This window comes from Meles meles, chromosome 16 (assembly GCF_922984935.1).
Source record: "Meles meles chromosome 16, mMelMel3.1 paternal haplotype, whole genome shotgun sequence".
Taxonomy (NCBI): domain Eukaryota; kingdom Metazoa; phylum Chordata; class Mammalia; order Carnivora; family Mustelidae; genus Meles; species Meles meles.
This window is the reverse complement of record NC_060081.1, coordinates 1,144,105-1,168,448: the sequence shown is the minus strand read 5'-3', so window position 1 is coordinate 1,168,448 and position 24,344 is coordinate 1,144,105. Positions and strand designations below refer to the sequence as shown.

The window sequence follows — 24,344 nt, the reverse complement described above, 5'->3', positions numbered from 1 at the left end:
TATACCATATTAGATCTCAAGGATTCATTTTTCTGCATATCTTTAGCAAGGGAATCTCAGCCTCTTTTTGCCTTTGAGTGGTCCGACACACAGAAATGGTTTCAAGGCCAACTCACCTGGACAAGACTTCCCCAAGGATTCAAGAATTCACCCACCATTTTTGAAGAAGCCCTACATGAGGATTTGCATGACTACAGAACCTCCAACCTGGGAGTCACTCTGTTACAGTATGGCGATGACTTGCAAGTAGCTGCTGAAGACTATGAGTCATGTTTGTGGGGGACAATAGCTCTCTCACAGGCTCTGCAGGAAAAAGGGTATCAGGTGTAGGCAAATAAATCACAGCTCTGTCAGAGCCATGCCACATAACTAAGCTTTGATCTCCATGAGGGAGTGCGTTCACTGTCTGAGTCCAGGTAACAAGTGATCACCAGATACCCCCACCTCACCACCTCCAGACAAGTGAGGGAGTTTCTTGGACAGTGGGCTACTGTAGGCTGTGGATACTGAGGTTTGCGGAGATTGCCCAACCTCCCTACTAACTGGCAAAAGGGGGGGCTCACTATGATAGAGTGGACAGCTGAGGCAAAAGGAGAATTTCGGGAATTACAAACAGCTGTACAGAGTGCCCCACCATTGGCAATCCCAGATGTTACCAAGCCCTTCCACTTGTATGTGGATTTAAAAGCAGGGGTGGCCAAAGGAGTTTTGATTCAGACTCTGGGGCCTTGGCAAAGGCCAGTAGCCTATCTTAGCAAGAAACTAGATCCAGTAGTGGCTGAGTTCCTCTCTTGCCTCTGCATAATTGCTGCCACAGCCCTCCTGGTCAAGGATGCAAGTAAATTGACTTCGGGTCAAAATCTCATCATAACCACCACCCACGCTATCGAGGGCCTTCTCCGGACACCACCAGACTGATGGATGACAAACGCCTGAGTGAAGGGGTATCAGGCCCTCCTCAACGAACCAAGAGTGGCCTTCTGGCCCCTGGCTGCGCTTCCAGTCCATGATGACAGGAGAGAATTAGGCACAAACAAGTCAGCTTCAAGAGATTGGGAGCAGGGATCAACAGTCGAAAAGACTGCAGCCACGAACAACTCCACAGTCTCACTTTTATTAGATTGAAACAATAGTCAACAGAAGAATCGATGAAGGTCAAACGTTAGTCACATGTCTTGTGGACAACAGGCAAGGAGGAGGATAAAGTTTATAGCTAACCAAGCACACTCAAAGGACCCATCTAAAAGACAATGGGCACTTCTGGGAAGAAGAGGAGCATTAATGGAAAAGGGAAGCAGGCGGTATTTCAATCCTCACTGAGCTGACCAGCGTTCCCAGGTGCTTGACTTCCCTAAAGCAGGCGGCATTCCGCTCTGGGAGGGCCGGGCGTTCCTGGCTGCCCGGCTTCTGTGAAGGGGCAGTGTTCCGCCCTGAGTGAGCCAGGCATCCCCGGCTTCCCAGCTTCTGTGTAGGGGCGGCATTCCGCCCGGAGCGAGCTGGGCATTCCCAGCTGCCCAGCTTCACGGTTGTATACCGTCCTTCTCCCCAAAGACCTGTTGCCAGTATTTTCTTAAGGCCATATATAAATGTGCTTGGCAACTAGTAAAATCCTCCAGGGGCTATAGTTTAAGCAACAAATTGTTCTGAGGGACAGTAGCACCTGGCAGTGCTAAATCCAGTCACACAGCTGCCAGAGGAGCTGGATGACCATCCACACGACTGCGGGGAGGTCCTAACCCAAGTTGCAGGAATAAGGCCGGATCTCAGAGACATTCCCCTTCCAGATGCTGAGATGACTCTGTTCACAGATGGGAGTAGCTATATGGTCAATAGAAAGAGGTATGCGGGTGCTGCGGTAGTTTCTCCTGGGCAGAGACTCTGGACAGCAGCCCTGCGACGTGGAACATCGGCACAAAAAGTGGAGCTGATAGCACTCACTAAGGCACTGCAGATGGCCAAAGGTAAAACTGCCAACATCTATATGGACAGCAGGTACGCCTTTGCTACTCTCCATATACATGGGGCTATTTATAAAGAAAGGGGCCTATTAACAGCAGAAGGAAAAGGAATTAAAAACAGAGGAGAAATATTGGCTCTCCTCCAGGCTATTTGGGACCCAAAAGAGGTGGCCGTTATGCATTGCCCGGGACACCAAAAGGGGACTGATCTGATTTCAAAAGGAAACCAATTAGCAGATCAAGCCACAAAGCAAGCAGCCAGAGAAACAGTGCAAGAACTGGATACACTCCCAGCTCCAGCCCTACCAGAAAAACCAAACTATTCAGAAGAAGATTTAAAGTATTTAAATTGGTTAAATTAGACTATGAAGGGGACAGGGCTAAGACTGAAGCAGGAAAAATAATTCTTCCTCGAAGACTAGGTAAGAAGTTAGTAGACCAGATACATCAGGGTACTAATTTGGGGATACACAAACTCAAGGAGCTTATAGGCAAGCAGTTCCAGGTTTCTAAATTAGGACGTATGGTACTGGATGTAGTCGATAGATGGGCTCAATGCCAGTCAGTTAATGTGGGAAGAACGAAAATGGGAAGAGGGAAAAGGGAAAGAGGTAAGGAACCAGGAATTTATGAGAAATAGATTTTACAAAAATGAAACCTGGAAAATATGGGCACAAGTATATGTCCGTTTTTGTAGATACTTTTTCAGGCTGGGGAGAGGCTTTGCCCACCAAACATTAGATGGCATGAGTGGCAGCCAAAAATCTACTAGAAGAAATAATTCCTACGCTTGGGCTGCCTCTTGCAATCGTGTCAGACAATGGCCCTGCATTTGTGAGTTCAGTCTCACAGGCATTGGCCAATTCCAGGGCACAATTGGAAATTACATTGTGCCTACCGGCCTCAGAGTTCTGGGCAAGTAGAGAGAATGAACCGGACTCTTAAAGAGACCTTGACAAAACTAATTATGGAGACTGGCAGTGGATGGGTGGATCTCCTTTCTTTTGCCCTCCTCAGGGAATGATGTACACCCTATTTAAACAAGGTGATCCCATTTGAAATGATGTTTGTGAGATCCCCTCTCTACTACTCTACTACTACTAGAGGTTGCCCTACTAGTACTCTACTACTAGAGGTTGCCCTAGCAGAAATGACTGATCAGTCTGTACTCCAGTCACTGCAGGCATTTCATTCTGTCTTTAAAAAACCCCACACAGGGATCCTGACTGCCCACACTGGGATGGAGACGGAGGTGGGACCACTTTCTTACCAACCTGGGGACTTGGTTTAGATATGTTGCTATCAAGGGGGAAACTTGGAGCCTCACTGGACGGGACCATTTAATGTTATCCTGACCACCCCCATGGCAGTAAAAGTAGAAGGCATCAGGGCCTGGATTCACACAGGTCACGTCAAATGAGCCAAGGATGAGGACACCCCCCAGAGATTGAAGCAGCATTCGACAGACCCCTCTAACCATGGACTAAAGCTAAGACTAAAATAACTGTGAGTTTATTTTTGCTCCTATTGTTACCTGTTTATGTAAAGCATAGGTGGGAAATTAGATGAACGGAATTAGGAAAAAATGGAAAAGGTTATACAAAGCATTGAATGGCTAACTCATCAGCCGACTGTGTACTAATATTACTTTTTGAACCCTGTATTATAAACGCCCTAATGTCATTTGTACCAAAGAAAATTGGAGCGATAAAAATGTTAGTTTTCGAGGAGGAGTCAAGATGGTGGAGAAGTAGCAGGCTGAGACTACATCAGGTAGCAGGAGATAAGCTTGATAGCTTATCTAAACATTGCAAACACCTACAAATCCAACGGGAGATCAAAGAGAAGAAGAACAGCAATTCTAGAAACAGAAAATCAACCACTTTCTGAAAGGTAGGACTGGCGGAGAAGTGAATCTAAAGCTATGGGAAGATAGACCACGGGGGAGGGGCCGGCTCACAGCAAGCGGTGAAGCAACGGAGCACAGAATCAGGACTTTTAAAAGTCTGTTCCACTGAGGGACTTTGCTCCAGAGGCTAAACTGGGGTGAAGCTCACGTGGGGTCAGCGTGGCCCCAGGTCCCACAGGGTCACAGAACGATCGGGAGTGTCGGAGTGTCGCAAAGCTCGCAGGTGTTAGAACAGAGAAGCTGGCTACAGAGACAGAGCCGAGGACTGAACTCTCAGCTCGGGGTTACCTTGAATTGGTCGCGGGCTGGGTGAGCTCAGAGCGCGGCTGGAGTCTGGGCATATGGGAGTGATTGGGCGTTGTCCTCTGGGGGCGCACTGAGGAGTGGGACCCGGGCTCTCGGCACCTACGGGCAGGATATTAAGAGGCCGTGATTTTCATTTCCGTCCTCTGGAACTCTACGGAAAGCGTTTAGGGAACAGAATCTCCCAAAATCAAACCCAAGCAGATTACTTAGTCCAGCCCCCCGTAAGGGCGGATCAATTCCGCCTTGGGCAAAGACACCTGAGAGTCACTACAAGAGGCCCCTCCCCCAGAAGATCAATAAATATCCAGCCAGGAGGAAGTTCATCTATCAAGGAAAACAGGTTCAATACCTAGACAGCAATGGAATTCCAGAGGAGGAGAAAGCAATGCATGGAACTCATGGATTTCTGCCCATGATTCTTTAGTCTTGTGGTTAATTCAACTTTTTTAATTTTTTTTCTTTCTTTTTTCTTCTTCTGCTAAATTTTTTAAAAATTTTACCCTTTTCTTTTTTAACATTTTTTGACTAGTTCATCTAAATATATATTTTTTCTTCTTTTTTATATTTTGTCTTTATTTGTTTTATTTTTTAAACTTTCTTCTTTTTCTGAACCTCATTTTGTCCCCCTTCTACTCCCCCACAATTTGGGGCCTCTTCTGATTTGGTTACAGCGCATTTTTCTGGGGTCTTTGTCACCCTTTTAGTATTTTATTTGATCCTTCATATCCTCTTATCTGGACAAAATGACAAGGCGGAAAAAATCACCACAAACAAAAGAACAAGAGGCGGTACTGAAGGCTAGGGACCTAATCAACACAGGCAGTGGTAATGTGTCAGATCAAGAGCTCAGAATGATGATTCTGAACTTTCTAGCCAGGCTCGAAAAAGGCATGGAAGATATTAGAGAAACCCTCTCTGGAGATATAAAAGCCCTTTCTGGAGAAATCAAAGAACTAAAATCTAACCAAGTTGAAATCAAAAAAGCTATTAATGAGGTACAATCAAAAATGGAGGCTCTCACTGCTAGGATAAATGAGGCAGAAGAAAGAATTAGTGATATAGAAGACCAAATGACAAAAGAAGCCGAGCAAAAGAGGGACAAAAAGCTACTGGAACACGAGGGGAGAATTCGAGAGATAAGTGAAACCATGAGACAAAACAACATTAGAATAATTGGGATTCCAGAAGAAGAAGAAAGAGAGAGGAGAGCAGAAGGTCTATTGGAGAGAATTATTGGAGAGAACTTTCCTAATATGGCAAAGGGAACAAGCATCAAAATCCAGGAGATGCAGAGAACCCCCCTCAAAGTCAACAAGAATAGGTCCACACCCCGTCACCTAATAGTAAAATTGACAAGTCTTAGTGACAAAGAGAAAATCCTGAAAGCAGCCCGAGAAAAGAAGTCTGTAACATACAATGGTAAAAATATTAGATTGGCGGCAGACTTATCCACAGAGACCTGGCAGGCCAGGAAGAGCTGGCATGATATATTTAGAGCACTAAATGAGAAAAACATGCAGCCAAGAATACTCTATCCAGCTAGGCTATCACTCAAAATAGAAGGAGAGATAAAAAGCTTCCAGGACAAACAGAAACTGAATGAGTTTGCAAACACCAACCCAGCTCTACAGGAAATATTGAAAGTGGTCCTCTAAGCAAAGAGAGAGCCTAAAAGTACTAGATCAGAAAGGAACAGAGACAATATACAGAAAAAGTCAGCTTACAGGCTAATAATGGCACTAAATTCATATCTCTCAATAGTTACCCTGAATGTTAATGGGCTAAATGCCCCAATCAAAAGACACAGGATATCAGAATGGATAATAAACAAAACCCATCAATATGTTGCCCACAAGAAACTCATTTTAGATGTGAATATACCTCCAGATTTAAAGTGAGGGGTTGGAAAACAATTTACCATGCTAATGGGCATCAGAAGAAAGCTGGGGAGGCAATCCTTTTTTCAGATCAATTAGATTTTAAGCCAAAGACTATAATAAGAGATGAGGAAGGACACTATATCCTACTCAAAGGGTCTGTCCATCAAGAAGATCTAACAATATTAAATATCTATGCCCCTAACGTGGGAGCAGCCAACTATATCAACCTATTAATAACAAAATCAAAGAAGCACATCAATAATAATACAATAATAGTAGGGGACTTTAACACTCCCTCACTGAAATGGACAGATCTTCCAAGCAAAAGATGAACGAGGAAATAAAGGCCTTAAAGGACACACTGGACCAGATGGACATCACAGATCTATTCAGAACATTTCATCCCAAAGCAACAGAATACACATTCTTCTCTAGTGCACATGGAACCTTCTCCAGAATAGATCACATCCTGGGTCACAAATCAGGTCTCAACCGGTATCAAAAGATTGGGATCATTCCCTGCATATTTTCAGACCACAATGCTCTGAAGCTAGAACTCAATCACAAGAGGAAAGCGGGAAAGAACCCAAATACATGGAGACTAAACAGCATCCTTCTAAAGAATGAATGGGCCAACCAGGAAATTAAAGAAGAATTGAAAAAATTCATGGAAACATATGATAATGAAAACACAACGGTTCAAAATCTGTGGGACACAGCAAAGGCAGTCCTGAGAGGAAAATATATAGTGGTAGGAGCCTTTCTCAAGAAACAAGAAAGGTCTCAAGTACACAACCTAACCCTACACGTAAAGGAGCTGGAGAAAGAACAAGAAAGAAACCCTAAACCCAGCAGGAGAAGAGAAATCATAAAGATCAGAGCAGAAATCAATGAAATAGAAACCAAAAAAACAATAGAAAAAATCAATGAAACTAGGAGCTGGTTCTTTGAAAGAATCAATAAGATTGATAAGCCCCTGGCCAGACTCATCAAAAAGAAAAGAGAAAGGACCCAAATATAAAATCATGAATGAAAGAGGGGAGATTACAAATAACACCAAAGAAACACAGACAATTATAAGAACATACTATGAACAACTCTACGCTAACAAATTTGACAATTAGGAAGAAATGGATGCATTCCTAGAGACATATAAACTACCACAACTGAACCAGGAATAAAGAGAAAACCTGATCAGGCCCATAAGCAGTAAGGAGATTGAAACAGTCATCAAAAATCTTTTCTGGTTCCATATAAATTTTAGGATTATTTGTTCCATTTCTTTGAAAAAAAAATGGATGGTATTTTGATAGGGATTGCATTAAATGTGTAGATTGCTTTAGGTAGCATAGACATTTTCACAATATTTATTCTTACAATCCAGGAGCATGGAACATTTTTCCATTTTTTTGTGTCTTCCTCAATTTCTTTCATGAGTACTTTATAATTTTCTGTGTATAGATTCTTAGTCTCTTTGGTTAGGTTTATTCCTAGGTATCTTATAGTTTTGGGTACAATTGTAAATGGGACTGACTCCTTAATTTCTCTTTCTTCTGTCTTGTTGTTGGTGTACAGAAATGCAGCTGATTTCTGTGCATTGATTTTATATCCTGACACTTTACTGAATTCCTGTACAAGTTCTAGCCGTTTTGGAGTGGAGTCTTTTGGGTTTTCCACATATAGTATCATATCATCTGTGAAGAGTGATAGTTTGACTTCTTCTTTACCAATTTGGATGCCTTGAATTTCTTTTTGTTGTCTGATTGCTGAGGCTAGGACTTCTAGTACTATGTTGAATAGCAGTGGTGATAATGGACATCCCTGCCGTGTTCCTGACCTTAACGGAAAAGCTTTCAGTTTTTCTCCATTGAGAATGATATTTGCGGTGGGTTTTTCATAGATGGCTTTGAGAATATTGAGGTATGTGCCCTCTATCCCTACACTTTGAAGAGTTTTGATCAGGAAGGGATGCTATACTTTGTCAAATGCTTTTTCAGCATCTATTGAGAGTATCATATGGTTCTTGTTCTTTCTTTTATTAATGTGTTCTATCTCATTGATTGATTTGCGGATGTTGAACCAACCCTGGAGCGCTGGAATAAATCCCACTTGATCGTGGTGAATAATCCTTTTAATGTACTGTTGAATCCTATTGGCTAGTATTTTGGCGAGAATTTTTGCGTCTGTGTTCATCAAGGATATTGGTCTGTAGTTCTCTTTTTTGGTGGGATCCTTGTCTGGTTTTGGGATCAAGGTGATGCTGGCCTCATAAAATGAGTTTGGACGTTTTCCTTCCATTTCTATTTTTTGGAACAGTTTCAGGAGAATAGGAGTTAGTTCTTCTTTAAATGTTTGGTAGAATTCCCCTGGGAAGCCGTCTGGCCCTGGGCTTTTGTTTGTTTGGAGATTTTTGATGACTGTTTCAATCTCCTTACTGGTTATGGGCCTGTTCAGGTTTTCTATTTCTTCCTGGTTCAGTTGTGGCAGTTTATATGTCTCTAGGAATGCATCCATTTCTTCCAGATTGTCCAATTTGTTGGCGTAGAGTTGCTCATAGTATGTTCTTATAATTGTCTGTATTTCTTTGGTGTTAGTTGTGATCTCTCCTCTTTCATTCATGATTTTATTGATTTGGGTCCTTTCTGTTTTCTTTTTGATGAGTCTGGCCAGGGGTTTATCAATCCTATTGATTCTTTCAAAGAACCAGCTCCTAGTTTCATTGATTTTTTCTATTGTTTTTTTGGTTTCTATTTCATTGATTTCTGCTCTGATCTTTATGATTTCTCTTCTCCTGCTGGGTTTAGGGTTTCTTTCTTGTTCTTTCTCCAGCTCCTTTACGTGTAGGGTTAGGTTATGCACTTGAGACCTTTCTTGTTTCTTGAGAAAGTCTCGTACTGCTATATATTTTCCTCTCAGGACTGCCTTTGCTGTATCCCACAGATTTTGAACTGTTGTGTTTTCATTATCATTTGTTTCCATGAATTTTTTCAATTCTTCTTTAATTTCCTGGTTGACCCATTCATTCTTTAGAAGGATGCTGTTTAGTCTCCATGTATTTGGGTTCTTTCCAGCTTTCGTCTTGTGATTGAGTTCTAGCTTCAGAGCATTGTGGTCTGAAAATATGCAGGGAATGATCCCAATCTTTTGATACCGGTTGAGACCTGATTTGTGACCCAGGATGTGATCTATTCTGGAGAAGGTTCCATGTGCACTAGAGAAGAATGTGTATTCTGTTGCTTTGGGATGAAATGTTCTGAATAGATCTGTGATGTCCATCTGGTCCAGTGTGTCCTTTAAGGCCTTTATTTCCTTGTTCATCTTTTGCTTGGATGATCTGTCCATTTCAGTGAGGGTAGTGTTCAAGTCCCCTACTATTATTGTATTATTATTGATGTGTTTCTTTGATTTTGTTATTAATTGGTTGATATAGTTGGCTGCTCCCACATTAGGGGCATAGATATTTAAAATTGTTAGTTCTTCTTGATGGACAGACCCTTTGAGTAGGATATAGTGTCCTTCCTCATCTCTTATTATAGTCTTTAGCTTAAAATCTAATTGATCTGATATAAGGATTGCCACCCCAGCTTTCTTCTGATGCCCATTAGCATGGTAAATTGTTTTCCACCCCCTCACTTTAAATCTGGAGGTGTCTTCGCGTCTAAAATAAGTTTCTTGTAGGCAACATACTGATGGGTTTTGTTTTTTTATCCATTCTGATACCCTGTGTCTTTTGATTGGGACATTTAGCCCATTAACATTCAGGGTAACTATTGAGAGATATGAATTTAGTGCCATTATTAGCCTGTAAGGTGACTGTTACTGTATATTGTCTCTGTACCTTTCTGATCTACTACTTTTAGGCTCTCTCTTTGCTTAGAGGACCCCTTTCAATATTTCCTGGAGAGCTGGTTTGGTGTTCGCAAAGTTTTTGCGTTTTGGTGTTCTTTCTGTTTTTGTTTGTCCTGGAAGCTTTTTATCTCTCTTTCTATTTTCAATGATAGCCTAGCTGGATAGAGTATTCTTGGCTGCATGTTTTTCTCGTTGAGTGCTCTGAATATATCATGCCAGCTCTTCCTGGCCTGCCAGGTCTCTGTGGATAAGTCTGCTGCCAATCTAAGATTTTTACCATTGTATGTTACAGACTCCTTTTCTCGGGCTGTTTTCAGGATTTTCTCTTTGTCACTAAGACTTGTCAATTTTACTATTAGGTGACGGGGTGTGGACCTATTCTTGTTGACTTTGAGGGGGGTTCTCTGCATCTCCTGGATTTTGATGCTTGTTCCCTTTGCCATATTAGGGAAATTCTCTCCAATGATTCTCTCCAATAGACCTTCTGCTCCCCTCTCTGTTTCTTCTTCTCCTGGAATCCCAATTATTCTAATGTTGTTTCGTCTTATGGTTTCACTTATCTCTCTAATTCTCCCCTCATGGTCCAGTAGCTGTTTGTCCCTCTTTTGCTCGGCTTCCTTATTCTCTGTCATTTGGTCTTCTATATCACTAATTCTTTCTTGTGCCTCATTTATCCTAGCAGTGAGAGCCTCCGTTTTCGATTGCACCTCATTAATAGCTTTTTTGAATTCAACTTGGTTAGATTTTAGTTCTTTAATTTCTCCAGAAAGGGCTTTAATGTCTCCAGAGAGGGTTTCTCTAATATCTTCCATGCCTTTTTCGAGCCCGGCTAGAATGTTCAGAATCGTCATTCTGAACTCTTGATCTGACATATTACCAATGTCTGTGTTGATTAGGTCCCTAGCCTTCGGTACTGCCTCTTGTTCTTTTGTTTGTGGTGATTTTTTACGCCTTGTCATTTTGTCCAGATAAGAGGATATGAAGGAGCAATTAAACTACTAAAAGGGTGGCAAAGACCCCAGAAAAATGCGCTGTAAACAAATCAGAAGAGACCCCTAATTGTGGGGGTAGAAAGGGGATAAAAACAGGTTCTGGAAAAAAAAAACGAATAAAAAAGAAAAAAAAGTTAAAAAATAAAAAAAAATATAAAAAAGAAAGAAAAAATATATATATTTAGATGAATTAGTCAAAAAACGTTAAAAAAAGAAAAGGGTAGGAGGAGGAGTCAAGATGGCGGAGAAGTAGCAGCCTGAGACTACATCAGGTAACAGGAGATCAGCTCGATAGCTTATCTAAACATAGCAAACACCTACAAATCCAACGGGAGAGCGAAGAGAAGAAGAACAGCAACTCTAGAAACAGAAAATCAACCACTTTCTGAAAGAACCTGTTTTTTATCCCCTTCCCCCCCCCCACAATTTGGGGTCTCTTCTGATTTGGTTACAGCGCATTTTTCCGGGGTCTTTGCCACCCTATTAGTAGTTTATTTGCTCCTTCATATCCTCTTATCTGGACAAAATGACAAGGCGGAAAAAATCACCACAAACAAAAGAACAAGAGACAATACCGAAGGCTAGGGACCTAATCAACACAGACATTGGTACTATGTCAGATCAAGAGTTCAGAATGACGATTCTGAACATTCTAGCCGGGCTCGAAAAAGGCATGGAAGATATTAGAGAAACCCTCTCTGGAGATATTAAAGCCCTTTCTGGAGAAATTAAAGAACTAAAGTCTAACCAAGTTGAAATCAAAAAAGCTATTAATGAGGTGCAATCAAAAATGGAGGCTCTCACTGCTAGGATCAATGAGGCAGAAGAAAGAATTAGTGATATCGAAGACCAAATGACAGAGAATAAGGAAGCTGAGCAAAAGAGGGACAAACAGCTACTGGACCATGAGGGGAGAATTCGAGAGATAAGTGACACCATAAGACGAAACAACATTAGAATAATTGGGATTCCAGAAGAAGAAGAAACAGAGAGGGGAGCAGAGGGTCTATTGGAGAGAATCATTGGAGAGAATTTCCCTAATATGGCAAAGGGAACAAGCATTAAAATCCAGGAGATGCAGAGAACCCCCCTCAAAGTCAACAAGAATAGGTCCACACCCCGTCACCTAATAGTAAAATTGACAAGTCTTAGTGACAAAGAGAAAATCCTGAAAGCAGCCCGAGAAAAGAAGTCTGTAACATACAATGGTAAAAATCGTAGATTGGCAGCAGACTTATCCACAGAGACCTGGCAGGCCAGGAAGAGCTGGCATGATATATTCAGAGCACTCAACGAGAAAAACATGCAGCCAAGAATACTCTATCCAGCTAGGCTATCATTGAAAATAGAAGGAGAGATCAAAAGCTTCCAGGACAAACAAAAACTGAAAGAATTTGCAAACACCAAACCAGCTCTCCAGGAAATATTGAAAGGGGTCCTCTAAGCAAAGAGAGAGCCTAAAAGTAGTAGATCAGAAAGGTACAGAGACAATATACAGTAACAGTCACCTTACAGGCTAATAATGGCACTAAATTCATATCTCTCAATAGTTACCCTGAATGTTAATGGGCTAAATGCCCCAATCAAAAGACACAGGGTATCAGAATGGATAAAAAAACAAAACCCATCAGTATGTTGCCTACAAGAAACTCATTTTAGACGCGAAGACACCTCCAGATTTAAAGTGAGGGGGTGGAAAACAATTTACCATGCTAATGGGCATCAGAAGAAAGCTGGGGTGGCAATCCTTATATCAGATCAATTAGATTTCAAGCCAAAGACTAGAATAAGAGATGAGGAAGGACACTATATCCTACTCAAACGGTCTGTCCAACAAGAAGATCTAACAATTTTAAATATCTATGCCCCTAACGTGGGAGCAGCCAACTATATCAACCAATTAATAACAAAATCAAAGAAACACATCAATAATAATACAATAATAGTAGGGGACTTTAACACTCCCCTCACTGAAATGGACAGATCATCCAAGCAAAAGATGAACAAGGAAATAAAGGCCTTAAATGACATACTGGACCAGATGGACATCACAGATATATTCAGAACATTTCATCCCAAAGCAACAGAATACACATTCTTCTCTAGTGCACATGGAACCTTCTCCAGAATAGATCACATCCTGGGTCACAAATCAGGTCTCAACCGGTATCAAAAGATTAGGATTATTCCCTGCATATTTTCAGACCACAATGCTCTGAAGCTAGAACTCAATCACAAGACGAAAGCTGGAAAGAACCCAAATACATGGAGACTAAACAGCATCCTTCTAAAGAATGAATGGGTCAACCAGGAAATTAAAGAAGAATTGAAAAAATTCATGGAAACAAATGATAATGAAAACACAACAGTTCAAAATCTGTGGGATACAGCAAAGGCAGTCCTGAGAGGAAAATATATAGCGGTACAAGCCTTTCTCAAGAAACAAGAAAGGTCTCAAGTGCATAACCTAACCCTACACGTAAAGGAGCTGGAGAAAGAACAAGAAAGAAACCCTAAACCCAGCAGGAGAAGAGAAATCATAAAGATCAGAGCAGAAATCAATGAAATAGAAACCAAAAAAACAATAGAAAAAATCAATGAAACTAGGAGCTGGTTCTTTGAAAGAATCAATAGGATTGATAAACCCCTGGCCAGACTCATCAAAAAGAAAACAGAAAGGACCCAAATCAATAAAATCATGAATGAAAGAGGAGAGATCACAACTAACACCAAAGAAATACAGACAATTATAAGAACATACTATGAGCAACTCTACGCCAACAAATTGGACAATCTGGAAGAAATGGATGCATTCCTAGAGACATATAAACTGCCACAACTGAACCAGGAAGAAATAGAAAACCTGAACAGGCCCATAACCAGTAAGGAGATTGAAACAGTCATCAAAAATCTCCAAACAAACAAAAGCCCAGGGCCAGACGGCTTCCCAGGGGAATTTTACCAAACATTTAAAGAAGAACTAACTCCTATTCTCCTGAAACTGTTCCAAAAAATAGTAATGGAAGGAAAACTTCCAAACTCATTCTATGAGGCCAGCATCACCTTGATCCTAAAACCAGACAAGGATCCCACCAAAAAAGAGAACTACAGACCAATATTCTTGATGAACACAGACGCAAAAATTCTCGCCAAAATACTAGCCAATAGGATTCAACAGTGCATTAAAAGGATTATTCACCACGATCAAGTGGGATTTATTCCAGGGCTGCAGGGTTGGTTCAACATCCGCAAATCAATCAATGTGATAGAACACATTAATAAAAGAAAGAACAAGAACCATATGATACTCTCAATAGATGCTGAAAAAGCATTTGACAAAGTACAGCATCCCTTCCTGATCAAAACTCTTCAAAGTGTAGGGATAGAGGGCACATACCTCAATATTCTCAAAGCCATCTATGAAAAACCCACCGCAAATATCATTCTCAATGGAGAAAAACTGAAAGCTTTTCCATTAAGGTCAGGAACACGGCAGGGATGTCCATTATCACCACTGCTATTCCACATAGTATTAGAAGTCCTAGCCTCAGCAATCAGACAACAAAAAGAAATTAAAGGCATCCAAATTGGTAAAGAAGGAGTCAAACTATCACTCTTCGCAGATGATATGATACTATATGTGGAAAACCCAAAAGACTCCACTCCAAAACTGCTAGAACTTGTACAGGAATTCAGTAAAGTGTCAGGATATAAAATCAATGCACAGAAATCAGTTGCATTTCTGTACACCAACAACAAGACTGAAGAAAGAGAAATTAAGGAGTCAATCCCATTCACAATTGTACCCAAAACTATAAGATACCTAGGAATAAACCTAACCAAAGAGACTAAGAATCTATACACAGAAAATTATAAAGTACTCATGAAAGAAATTGAGGAAGACACAAAAAAATGGAAAAATGTTCCATGCTCCTGGATTGGAAGAATAAATATTGTGAAAATGTCTATGCTACCTAAAGCAATCTACACATTTAATGCAATCCCTATCAAAATACCATCCATTTTTTTCAAAGAAATGGAACAAATAATCCTAAAATTTATATGGAACCAGAAAAGACCTCGAATAGCCAAAGGAATATTGAAGAACAAAGTCAAAGTTGGTGGCATCACAATTCCGGACTTCAAGCTCTATTACAAAGCTGTCATCATCAAGACAGCATGGTACTGGCACAAAAACAGACACATAGACCAGTGGAACGAATAGAGAGCCCAGAAATCGACCCTCAACTCTATGGTCAACTAATCTTCGACAAAGCAGGAGAGAATGTCCAATGGAAAAAAGACAGCCTCTTCAATAAATGGTGCTGGGAAAATTGGACAGCCACATGCAGAAAAATGAAATTGGACCACTTCCTTACACCACACACGAAAATAGACTCCAAATGGATGAAGGACCTCAATGTGAGAAAGGAATCCATCAAAATCCTTGAGGAGAACGCAGGCAGCAACCTCTTCGACCTCAGCCGCAGCAACATCTTCCTAGGAACAACGGCAAAGGCAAGGGAAGCAAGGGCGAAAATGAACTATTGGGATTTCATCAAGATCAAAAGCTTTTGCACAGCAAAGGAAACAGTTAACAAAACCAAAAGACAGCTGACAGAATGGGAGAAGATATTTGCAAACGATGTATCAGATAAAGGGCTAGTATCCAAAATCTATAAGGAACTTAGCAAACTCAACACCCAAAGAACAAACAATCCAATCAAGAAATGGGCAGAGGACATGAACAGACATTTCTGCAAAGAAGACATCCAGATGGCCAACAGACACATGAAAAAGTGCTCCACGTCACTCGGCATCAGGGAAATACAAATCAAAACCACAATGAGATATCACCTCACACCAGTCAGAATGGCTAAAATTAACAAGTCAGGAAATGACAGATGCTGGAGAGGATGTGGAGAAAGGGGAACCCTCCTCCACTGTTGGTGGGAATGCAAGCTGGTGCAACCACTCTGGAAAACAGCATGGAGGTTCCTCAAAATGTTGAAAATAGAACTACCCTATGACCCAGCAATTGCACTACTGGGTATTTACCCTAAAGATACAAACATAGTGATCCGAAGGGGCACGTGTACCCGAATGTTTATAGCAGCAATGTCTACAATAGCCAGACTATGGAAAGAACCTAGATGTCCATCAACAGATGAATGGATAAAGAAGAAGTGGTATATATACACAATGGAATACTATGCAGCCATCAAAAGAAATGAAATCTTGCCATTTGCGACGACGTGGATGGAACTAGAGCGTATCATGCTTAGTGAAATAAGTCAATCGGAGAAAGACAACTATCATATGATCTCCCTGATATGAGGACATGGAGAAGCAACATGGGGGGGTAGGGGGATAGGAGAAGAATAAATGAAACAAGATGGGATTGGGAGGGAGACAAACCATAAATGACTCTTAATCTCACAAAACAAACTGGGGGTTGCTGGGGGGAGGTGGGATTGGGAGAGGGGGAGCAGGCTATGGACATTGGGGACGGGAGGCGAACCATAAGAGACTATGGACTCTGAAAAACAACCTGAGGGTTTTGAAGGGTCAGGGGTGGGAGGTTGGGGGAACAGGTGGTGGGTGATGGGGAGGGCACGTTTTGCATGGAGCACTGGGTGTTGTGCAAAAAGAATGAATACTGTTACGCTGAAAAAAAAATAAATAAAAAGGGAAAAAAAAGAAAAGGGTAAAAGTTTTAAAAAATTTAGCAGAAGAAGAAAAAAGAAAAGAGAAAAAAAATTGAAAAAAGAAAAAAAAATTGAAGTAGCCGCAAGACTAAAGAATCATGGGGAGAAAGCCATGAGTTCCGTGCTTTGCTTTCTTCTCCTCTCGAATTGCTCTGCTGTCTTAGGAATTGAACCTGCTTTCTCCTTGATAGATGAACTTCGTCCTGGCTGGATATTTTGTTGATCTTCTGGGGGAGGGGCCTGTTGTAGTGACTCTCAAGCGTCTTTGCCCGAGGCGGGATTGCACCGCCCTTACCGGCGGCCGGACTAAGTAATCGGCTCGGGTTCGCTTTTGGGAGCTTCTGTTCCCTGAACGCTTTCCGTAGAGTTCTGGAGGATGGGAATGAAAATGGCGGCCTCCCAGTCTCCGGCCCGGAGGAGCCGAGAGCCTGGGGCCCCACTCCTCAGTGCGCCCCCAGAGGACAACACCCAATCACTCCCGTATCTCCAGCCTCTAGCCGCGCTCCGAGCTCACCCAGCCCGCGACCAGTTCAAGGTAACCCCGAGCTGAGAGTTCAGTCCTCGGCTCTGTCTCTGCAGCCAGCTTCTCCGTTCTAATACCTGCGAGCTCTCCGACACTCTGACACCCCCGATCCTTCTGTGACCCTGCGGGGCCTGGGGCCACGCTGACCCCGCGTGGGCTTCACACTGGTTTAGCCTCTGGAGCAATGTCCCTCAGTGGAACAGACTTTTAAAAGTCCTGATTTTGTGCTCCGTTCCTCCGCCGCTTGCCGGGAGCCGGCCCATCCCCCCGCGGTCTATCTTCCCGTCGTTTTAGATTCACTTCTCCGCCAGTCCTACCTTTCAGAAAGTGGTTGATTTTCTGTTTCTAGAGTTGCTGTTCTTCTTCTCTTCGCTCTCCCATTGGATTTGTAGGTGTTTGCAATGTTTAGATAAGCTATCGAGCTGATCTCCTGCTACCTGATGTAGTCTCAGGCTGCTACTTCTCCGCCATCTTCTCATCCATTCTCCTAAAGAGATGATATCTTGTCATTTGCGATGACGTGGATGGAACTAGAGGGTATCATGCTTAGTGAAATAAGTCAGTCGGAGATAGACAACTATCATATGATCTCCCTGACATGAGGATGTGGAGATGCAACATGGGGGGTTAGGGGGATAGGAGAAGAATAAATGAAACAATATGGGATTGGGAGGGAGACAAACCATAAATGACTCTCAATCTCACAAAACAAACTGGAGTTGCTGGTTGGAGGTGGGGTTGGGAGAGGGGGAGGGAGTTATGGACATTGGGGATGTTGTGTGCTATCATGAGTTCTGTGAAGTGTGTAAACCTGGTGATTCACAGACCTGTACCCCTGGGGATAAAAATACATTATATGTTTATTTAAAAAAAAAAAAGATGAATACCCAACTTTTGTAGCAACATGGACGGGACTGGAGGTGATTGTGCTGAATGAAATAAGTCAAGAAGTGAGAGTCAAGTATCATATGGTTTCACTTATTTGTGGAGCATAACAAATGACATGGAGGATATTGGGTGATGGAGAGGAGAAGGAAGTTGGGGGAAATTGGAAGGGGAGGCGAACCATGAGAGACTTTGGACTCTGAGAAACAACCTGGGGGTTTTGAAGGGGTGGGGTGGGAGGTTGTGGGAACCCGGTTGTGGGTAATAGGGAGGGCACGTGTTGCATGAGCACTGGGTGTTGTGCAAATACAATGAATACTGTTAATCTGAAAAAATAAATTAATTAATTAAAAAAATTTTAGTCTTACATGCTCACTATAACCCCCTTACAACAGGAGCACATAGAACTGGCTGAAAAGTCAAGGATTTGACTGTTTTCCAAAGAAAAATGGGGAATGTAGGGGCCTGGTTAGCCAGAGGAACTGTAAACCCAGATATAGGGGCGGGCCAGGCCAGATAGCCGCATCCAATCAGTGGGGTGTGTATATATTAACTGTGGTGAGTTGAAATCTCATTGGCCACCTGTATGTGGGCCGGGCTCAACCACCTCTATAAAGGTTAGTCTGGGGAGAAGTAGGAGGAGTTAGAATAGCCATTGTTGAAGTAGGAGGAGTTAGAATAGCCTTTGGAGATGTAGGAGGAGTTAGAATGGCAGTTAGAATACCAGTTAGAATAGCCATTAGAGTAGCTGTTAAAGTAGCCTTTGGGAGCCATTAGAGTAGCTGTTAAAGAAGCCTTTAGGAGCCGTTAGAGTAGCCGTTAGGGTAGCCTTTGGGAGCCATTCGGGTAGTCATAGGCATGGTAGCGTAGGGGTCATCGGGAGTGTTGGAGCTTCAGGATCATCGGGAGCAGCATTGCTGCAAGCGGCCTCACCGCCTCAATCCTCAGCCTCGCTGGAGTGGCCTCACTAGGGCGGCCTTGCTGGAGGAGCGTCATTCCAGGGAGCGGCCTCATTGGCATGGGCCTCATCGTCAAGTGGTCTTGTCCAGAGCGGCCTCTTCATCATCGGAAGTGGCCTCCTCTGGGGAGTGGCCTTGTTGGAGTGGCCTCATGGGGAGCAGAGTCTGTGTCATCAAGGTTGTCATCCTCGTCGTCCTCCACATCCTCACCTCTTTGTCATTGGGAGCAGCGTCCTCGTCGTCGTCGCCTCTATGTAAGAGATGGCCCCAATCGGTCGTTTTGGTTTCTGATGCTTGGTGTGAAATAAAGCTTTGCTTGATTTTCACTTTGTTTCAGTCTCTTTTCTTTGATCACAGACCCTAACACCGCCCAAACAGGGATTCCAGAGACGGGTTCTGGGTCCGAGTCCCTGGGGAACCTCACCCAAGTTCAGGATTTGGCCCTAGGGGCATGGCAGTCCCGCTCTGTGGGATCCTGGTCCAGCTCCTGAGGGGTCTTGTGAGGGTCACAATGCCTGTTTATGCCCAATGCGGTCCTCCTGTGTGGGTGTGGTCTCATGGGCCATGCAGCTGGCTCTGACGCTGAGGGATGGACAACCATCCCACCAGCCAGGTTTTCTGCCCTGGCAAAGGAGAAGTACTCTTTTGTGCTTCAGGTTACCCCATAGGCAGGGATTTGAGCTATGGTCTAGCGACAGATGCCTGAATACCCAGGTTTCTTTGAGATGACAGCCTCGGGCCTCGGTTACTCCCACCTTCAGCATATGGGGCCGCTATCTTTGTGACGAACAGGAGGTCAGGACTCAGGCTGTTTCATACAGAGCAGTAGTGCACCGGGTAGCCTGTGATATTGGGATGCCATCAAGGGCCGTTCAGGTGCATCCTCCTGTGGGGTTTCTGGGAAGACACATAGGACACTTCTTCTTTCTGGTAGGAAGACAGAAGACTGCATTGTGGCTCCAGAATTCCCAGTCTGGAGGGACCAAGAGTGTGAGGACGGGAATCGGAAAACACAAGTGACGGTTCAGTTCAGTGCCCAGTGCATGGCAGTTCCCATGTTCAGGGGCTGATTCGAGATTTCCAGCACCTGAATTAAGGGGGAATGTCACATGTCCGCTCACCCTGGAGTTTTTGTCGATGATGCCGATAAATGGAGGGGTGGCCTCAATAGGCCATGGACATTTTCCCACGCTGGGACTTGTGAACTGCTCCAAACAGCAAGGTGTCCTTCTGGGGGATAGGGGGAGTCCGAGTAGAGAGCTTCAGGGTCCCCCATATTAAAAGATTGGATAGCAGAGCTCTCAGCATGGATGCCTAGAAAACCCACCTCGCATTGCTATTGCAGGCGAGGAACAGGGCAGGTTCGTTCTGCTTTCTCTGGGGTGAGCTACCAAGGGGACTGAGTTTAAAAGGCATCTGGTGCTGAGGGTCACAATGCAGGTTTGTGTCCAGTGCAACCTTCAAATGTGGTTGTGGTCTCAGGGCCCATGCAGGATTCTACTACCCTGAGGTTTTGATAATGCTCCAAATAGCAATGTTTCCTTCTAGGAATTGGAGGTGTTGTGTTCTGTGGTTCAGGGACTCTCCAAATGTTGGTATTCGGGACCCGGCCTCTGGGGAAAGATGTCTGAAAACCTAAGCAAGGGTTCAGATTAGAGCTTAAGTGCATATCAGCTTCAATGTTCTGTCTCTGGGTCCATCTGCATGGGTGTCTGGCAGGTGGTTATTGCTCAGGGTGTGTCATACTGCGCATTTTTGTCCAGAGCATCCAACAAAATTGGGGTGGCCTTTCTCTTAAACTTGAGGTTTCTTGAAGCTCTATAGGACCCAGCTTCCCTCTGGAGTCCAGGCCCAGTTCTGTGGTGTGGCTATGGCAAACCCAGCCTGGAGGCTTTATGGGGCAGGAGTCTGGGACAGAAGTATGAAAGCACCAGCTGAGGTTAGGATTAGTGCCAGAGGTATGTCCGATCTGCTGACCCTGCGGCGAGCTCCTAGGGATGTTACATTAGGGCGAGTGTGAAGCGGAAGCTCAGGCTTTTGCCTCTGGTTTTGGTGTATAGGATGGCCACGGAATATAGGGGTGGCTTCATAAGGCCATGGAAGATCCTCCCTCTTTTGGGGTTTTACACAACTCCAAATTGCATGGAGTCATTGTGGGGGAAAGAAGGAATCCTGATATCTGTTTCAGCGGTCCCCATAAGGAGGGGTTCGAGAGCTGGGCTCTGTGTATGGGTGTCTGGAAACCCAAAATTGGGTTAGGAGTTGGGCCTAGGGTCACAAAGGCCTAGGAGCATGGCAGGTCCGATCTGGTGGATAGGCGGCCAGCTACCTGGGTGGCTGAGAGGAGGTCATTACTCAGGCTATGGCAGACAGAACACTAGTGCACAGGGTGGCCTATCATCATTTGGGCTTTTTGTGGAAACCCATAGGGCAATTTTTCCTTCTGGTGGGCAAGCAGAGTGCTGCATTGTGGCTCCAGAATTCCCAGTCTGGAGGGCTTGTGGGCCAGGAGTGTGAGGACCAAAGTCTGAAAACACAAGCTAGGGTTACTTTTAGTGTAGATGGCTCAGCAGCCCCAATCTGCAGAGGGTGAGGCATGATCTCCAGCACCTGAAGTAAGGGCTAGAGCCGGATGTTTGCTCAGGCTGGAGTTTGTGTCCATGATGGCTGCTGAATGGAACAGTGGCCTCATGAGGCCATGGAGGTTTTCCCAATTTGGGGGTTGTTGCTCTCAAACAGCAAGGTTTCCTCCTGGGGGCAGATGGAGTCCTGTTTGATGGCTCAAGTGTCCCCATATGGAAAGAGAGCAGGACTCTATTTTTGGATGCCTGGAAACCCCACCTCGAATTTCCAGTGGTGCCTAGGAACAATACAGCTTGGATCTCCTGGCTCTGGAGCTAGACACCTCCCAGCTCCCAATACTTTGGTGTCATTCTGGGGAATGTTAGTCTCCTTTTTTTCTGTCTCAGTGGTCCCCTAAGAAGAGGGATTCCAAAACAGGGCTCTGGGTATGGACGCCTGGAAATCTCCACCTTGGGTTAGGATTTGGGTCTAGGAGAAGTGCAAGCCCGATATGCGGGCACATGTTCTGGCCACCTATAATTTGACTTTGACAAAGTCATGTAATTTTTACTAGTATCTCTTTATCGAGGAAGACATAGTGGTTAGGATATTGGCTTGAGACCAATTCTAGGGGGTTCTATTCCTTCCTTTCTTATTTTGGTAATACTTAGGTAGGCTCTTCGAATGTGTGATATGGAAGAGGGCATCCATGTAATCATTCAATGTTTGTTGAAGTAAGTTCTCCTATTATCACCTCTTGTTTGGATGCGAAGGCTTCTCAGATTATGAAGATTATTAATAATACTCCATTAATGAGATAAATGAACCCATGGAAGACACCATGTTTCATGTTGTATAAGCATCTGGATAATCGGAGTATCATCGAGTTATTCCTGAAAGGCCTAGGAAATGTTGAGAAAAATGTTATATTTACTTCTACAAATATAATTGTAAAGTGAATTTTTGTTCAAAAAGCATTTAGTGTGTAACCTATGAACAGTGGGAATCAATGGACAAACCCACCTATGATTGCAAACACTGCCACCATTGAAAGGACATAATGGAAGTGTGCTACCATGTAATATGTGTCATGAAGAACAACATCTAATGATGAGTTCGATAATACAATACCTGTTAATCTGCCCACTGTGAAGAGAAAAATAAACCCTAGTGCTCATAATATAGCTGGCGATCATTAAATATTCCCCGTGTGTAGAGTGGCCAGTCAGCTAAATACTTTTACTCCCACTGGAATTGCAATGATTATAGTAGCTGAGGTGAAGTATGCTCGTGTGCCGACGTCCATTCCTACAATAAACATGTGATGGGCTTATACAATAAATCCTAAGTAACTGATAGATATCATTGCTCAGGCTATTCCTATGTAGCCGAATGGTTCTTTTTTTTTTTTCCTTGAGTAATAGGTTATAACATGTGAGATAATTTCAAATGCTGGTAGAATTAGAATATATACTTTGGGATGTCCAAAAAATCAGAATAGGTGTTGATAGATAATATCCTCTTTGACCTCCAGCTGGGTCAAAGAAGGTAGTATTTAGATTTCTGTCTGTGAGTACTATGGTAATACCGGCTGCTAGAATTGTTAATGATAAGAGTAGAAGTACAGCTGTGATCAGGACAGATCATACGAATAGAGGAGTTTGATATTGTGATATTGCAGAGGGATGTATGTTGATTATGAAAGTAATAAAGTTAATGGTTCCTAGGATGGATGAGACACCTGCCAGGTGTAGGGAGAAGACTATGACGTCTAGGGATGCTCCTGCATTTGCTAAGTTTCCTGCTAGAGGAGGGTACACAGTTCATCCTATTCCTGCACCTGCTTCTACCATGGAAGAAGCTGGAAGGAGAAGAAAGGAGAGGGGAAGAAGTCAAAATCTTATATTATTTATTCGTGGAAATGCTATGTCAGGTGTGCCAGTTATTAAGGGTACTAATCAGTTTCTGAATCCTCCAATCATAATTGGCATTACTATAAAGAAAATTATTACAAATGCTTGGACAGTTAAAAATACTTAGTATATTTGGTCATCTCCTAGTAGAGCACTTGGTTGGCCTAATTCAGTACGGATTAATAGGCTAAGAGCAGTGCCTACCATTCTGGCTCATGCACCAAATAAAAGGTAAAGGGTCTTTACGATTTGTGGAAAATGATCATAGCTTTATGAACATAGGTAAATGGCCGATAAAGGCATTAGACTGTAAATTGAAGAATGGGGGTTTGAGTCCTCTTTATGCCAAGTTCTGTGGTGAAATATTATGTTGAATTGCAAATTCAAAGCAGCAGCTTCAACCCTGCCAGTGCTTCTCGCACCTTTTTTTTTTTCCTTCACAGCAGGAGAAGTAGATTGAAGCCAGTTGATTAGGGTATTTAGCTGCTAACTAAAGTTTCGTGGGATGATAGCCCATCAGTCTCGAAAGGGCTTAGCTTAGTTAAAGTGATTTGCATTCAGTAGATGTGAGATATTCTCTTGCAGTCCTTAAGGTGAGATTCAAGAGTGAAGTGAACAGCACTTACTTAGGCCTTTGAAGGCCCTTGGTGTTTTTAACCTAAACTGCTAGGACAGTGTTAGTATTATTGGGGTTAATGGAAGTAATATGGTCGAAGTTACAATTAGTGGAGATAAAAGAATTACGGATTTTTTTGTGTGTTTTCGAATTGTCATTTTCTTTTTATGGTGCTTATTGAGGGGAATGTAGTTAGTGCTGTTACGTGTGTTAACCGCATATAAAAGTGTAGGTTTAGTAGTGCCGCAATTGCTATAAATGTTGATATAAGAATTATATTATTT

At 43.0% G+C, this 24,344-nt stretch overlaps 1 long non-coding RNA gene across 1 annotated transcript; it reads left to right on the top strand.

Moving 5' to 3' along the window:
- The first annotated feature begins 3,016 nt into the window (after window positions 1–3,016).
- On the top strand, window positions 3,017–22,593 carry LOC123927252. Its single transcript, XR_006815392.1, has 3 exons — window positions 3,017–3,027; window positions 18,998–19,001; window positions 22,449–22,593. It is a non-coding gene; the product is annotated as an uncharacterized LOC123927252 (long non-coding RNA).
- Window positions 22,594–24,344: the final 1,751 nt, after the last annotated feature.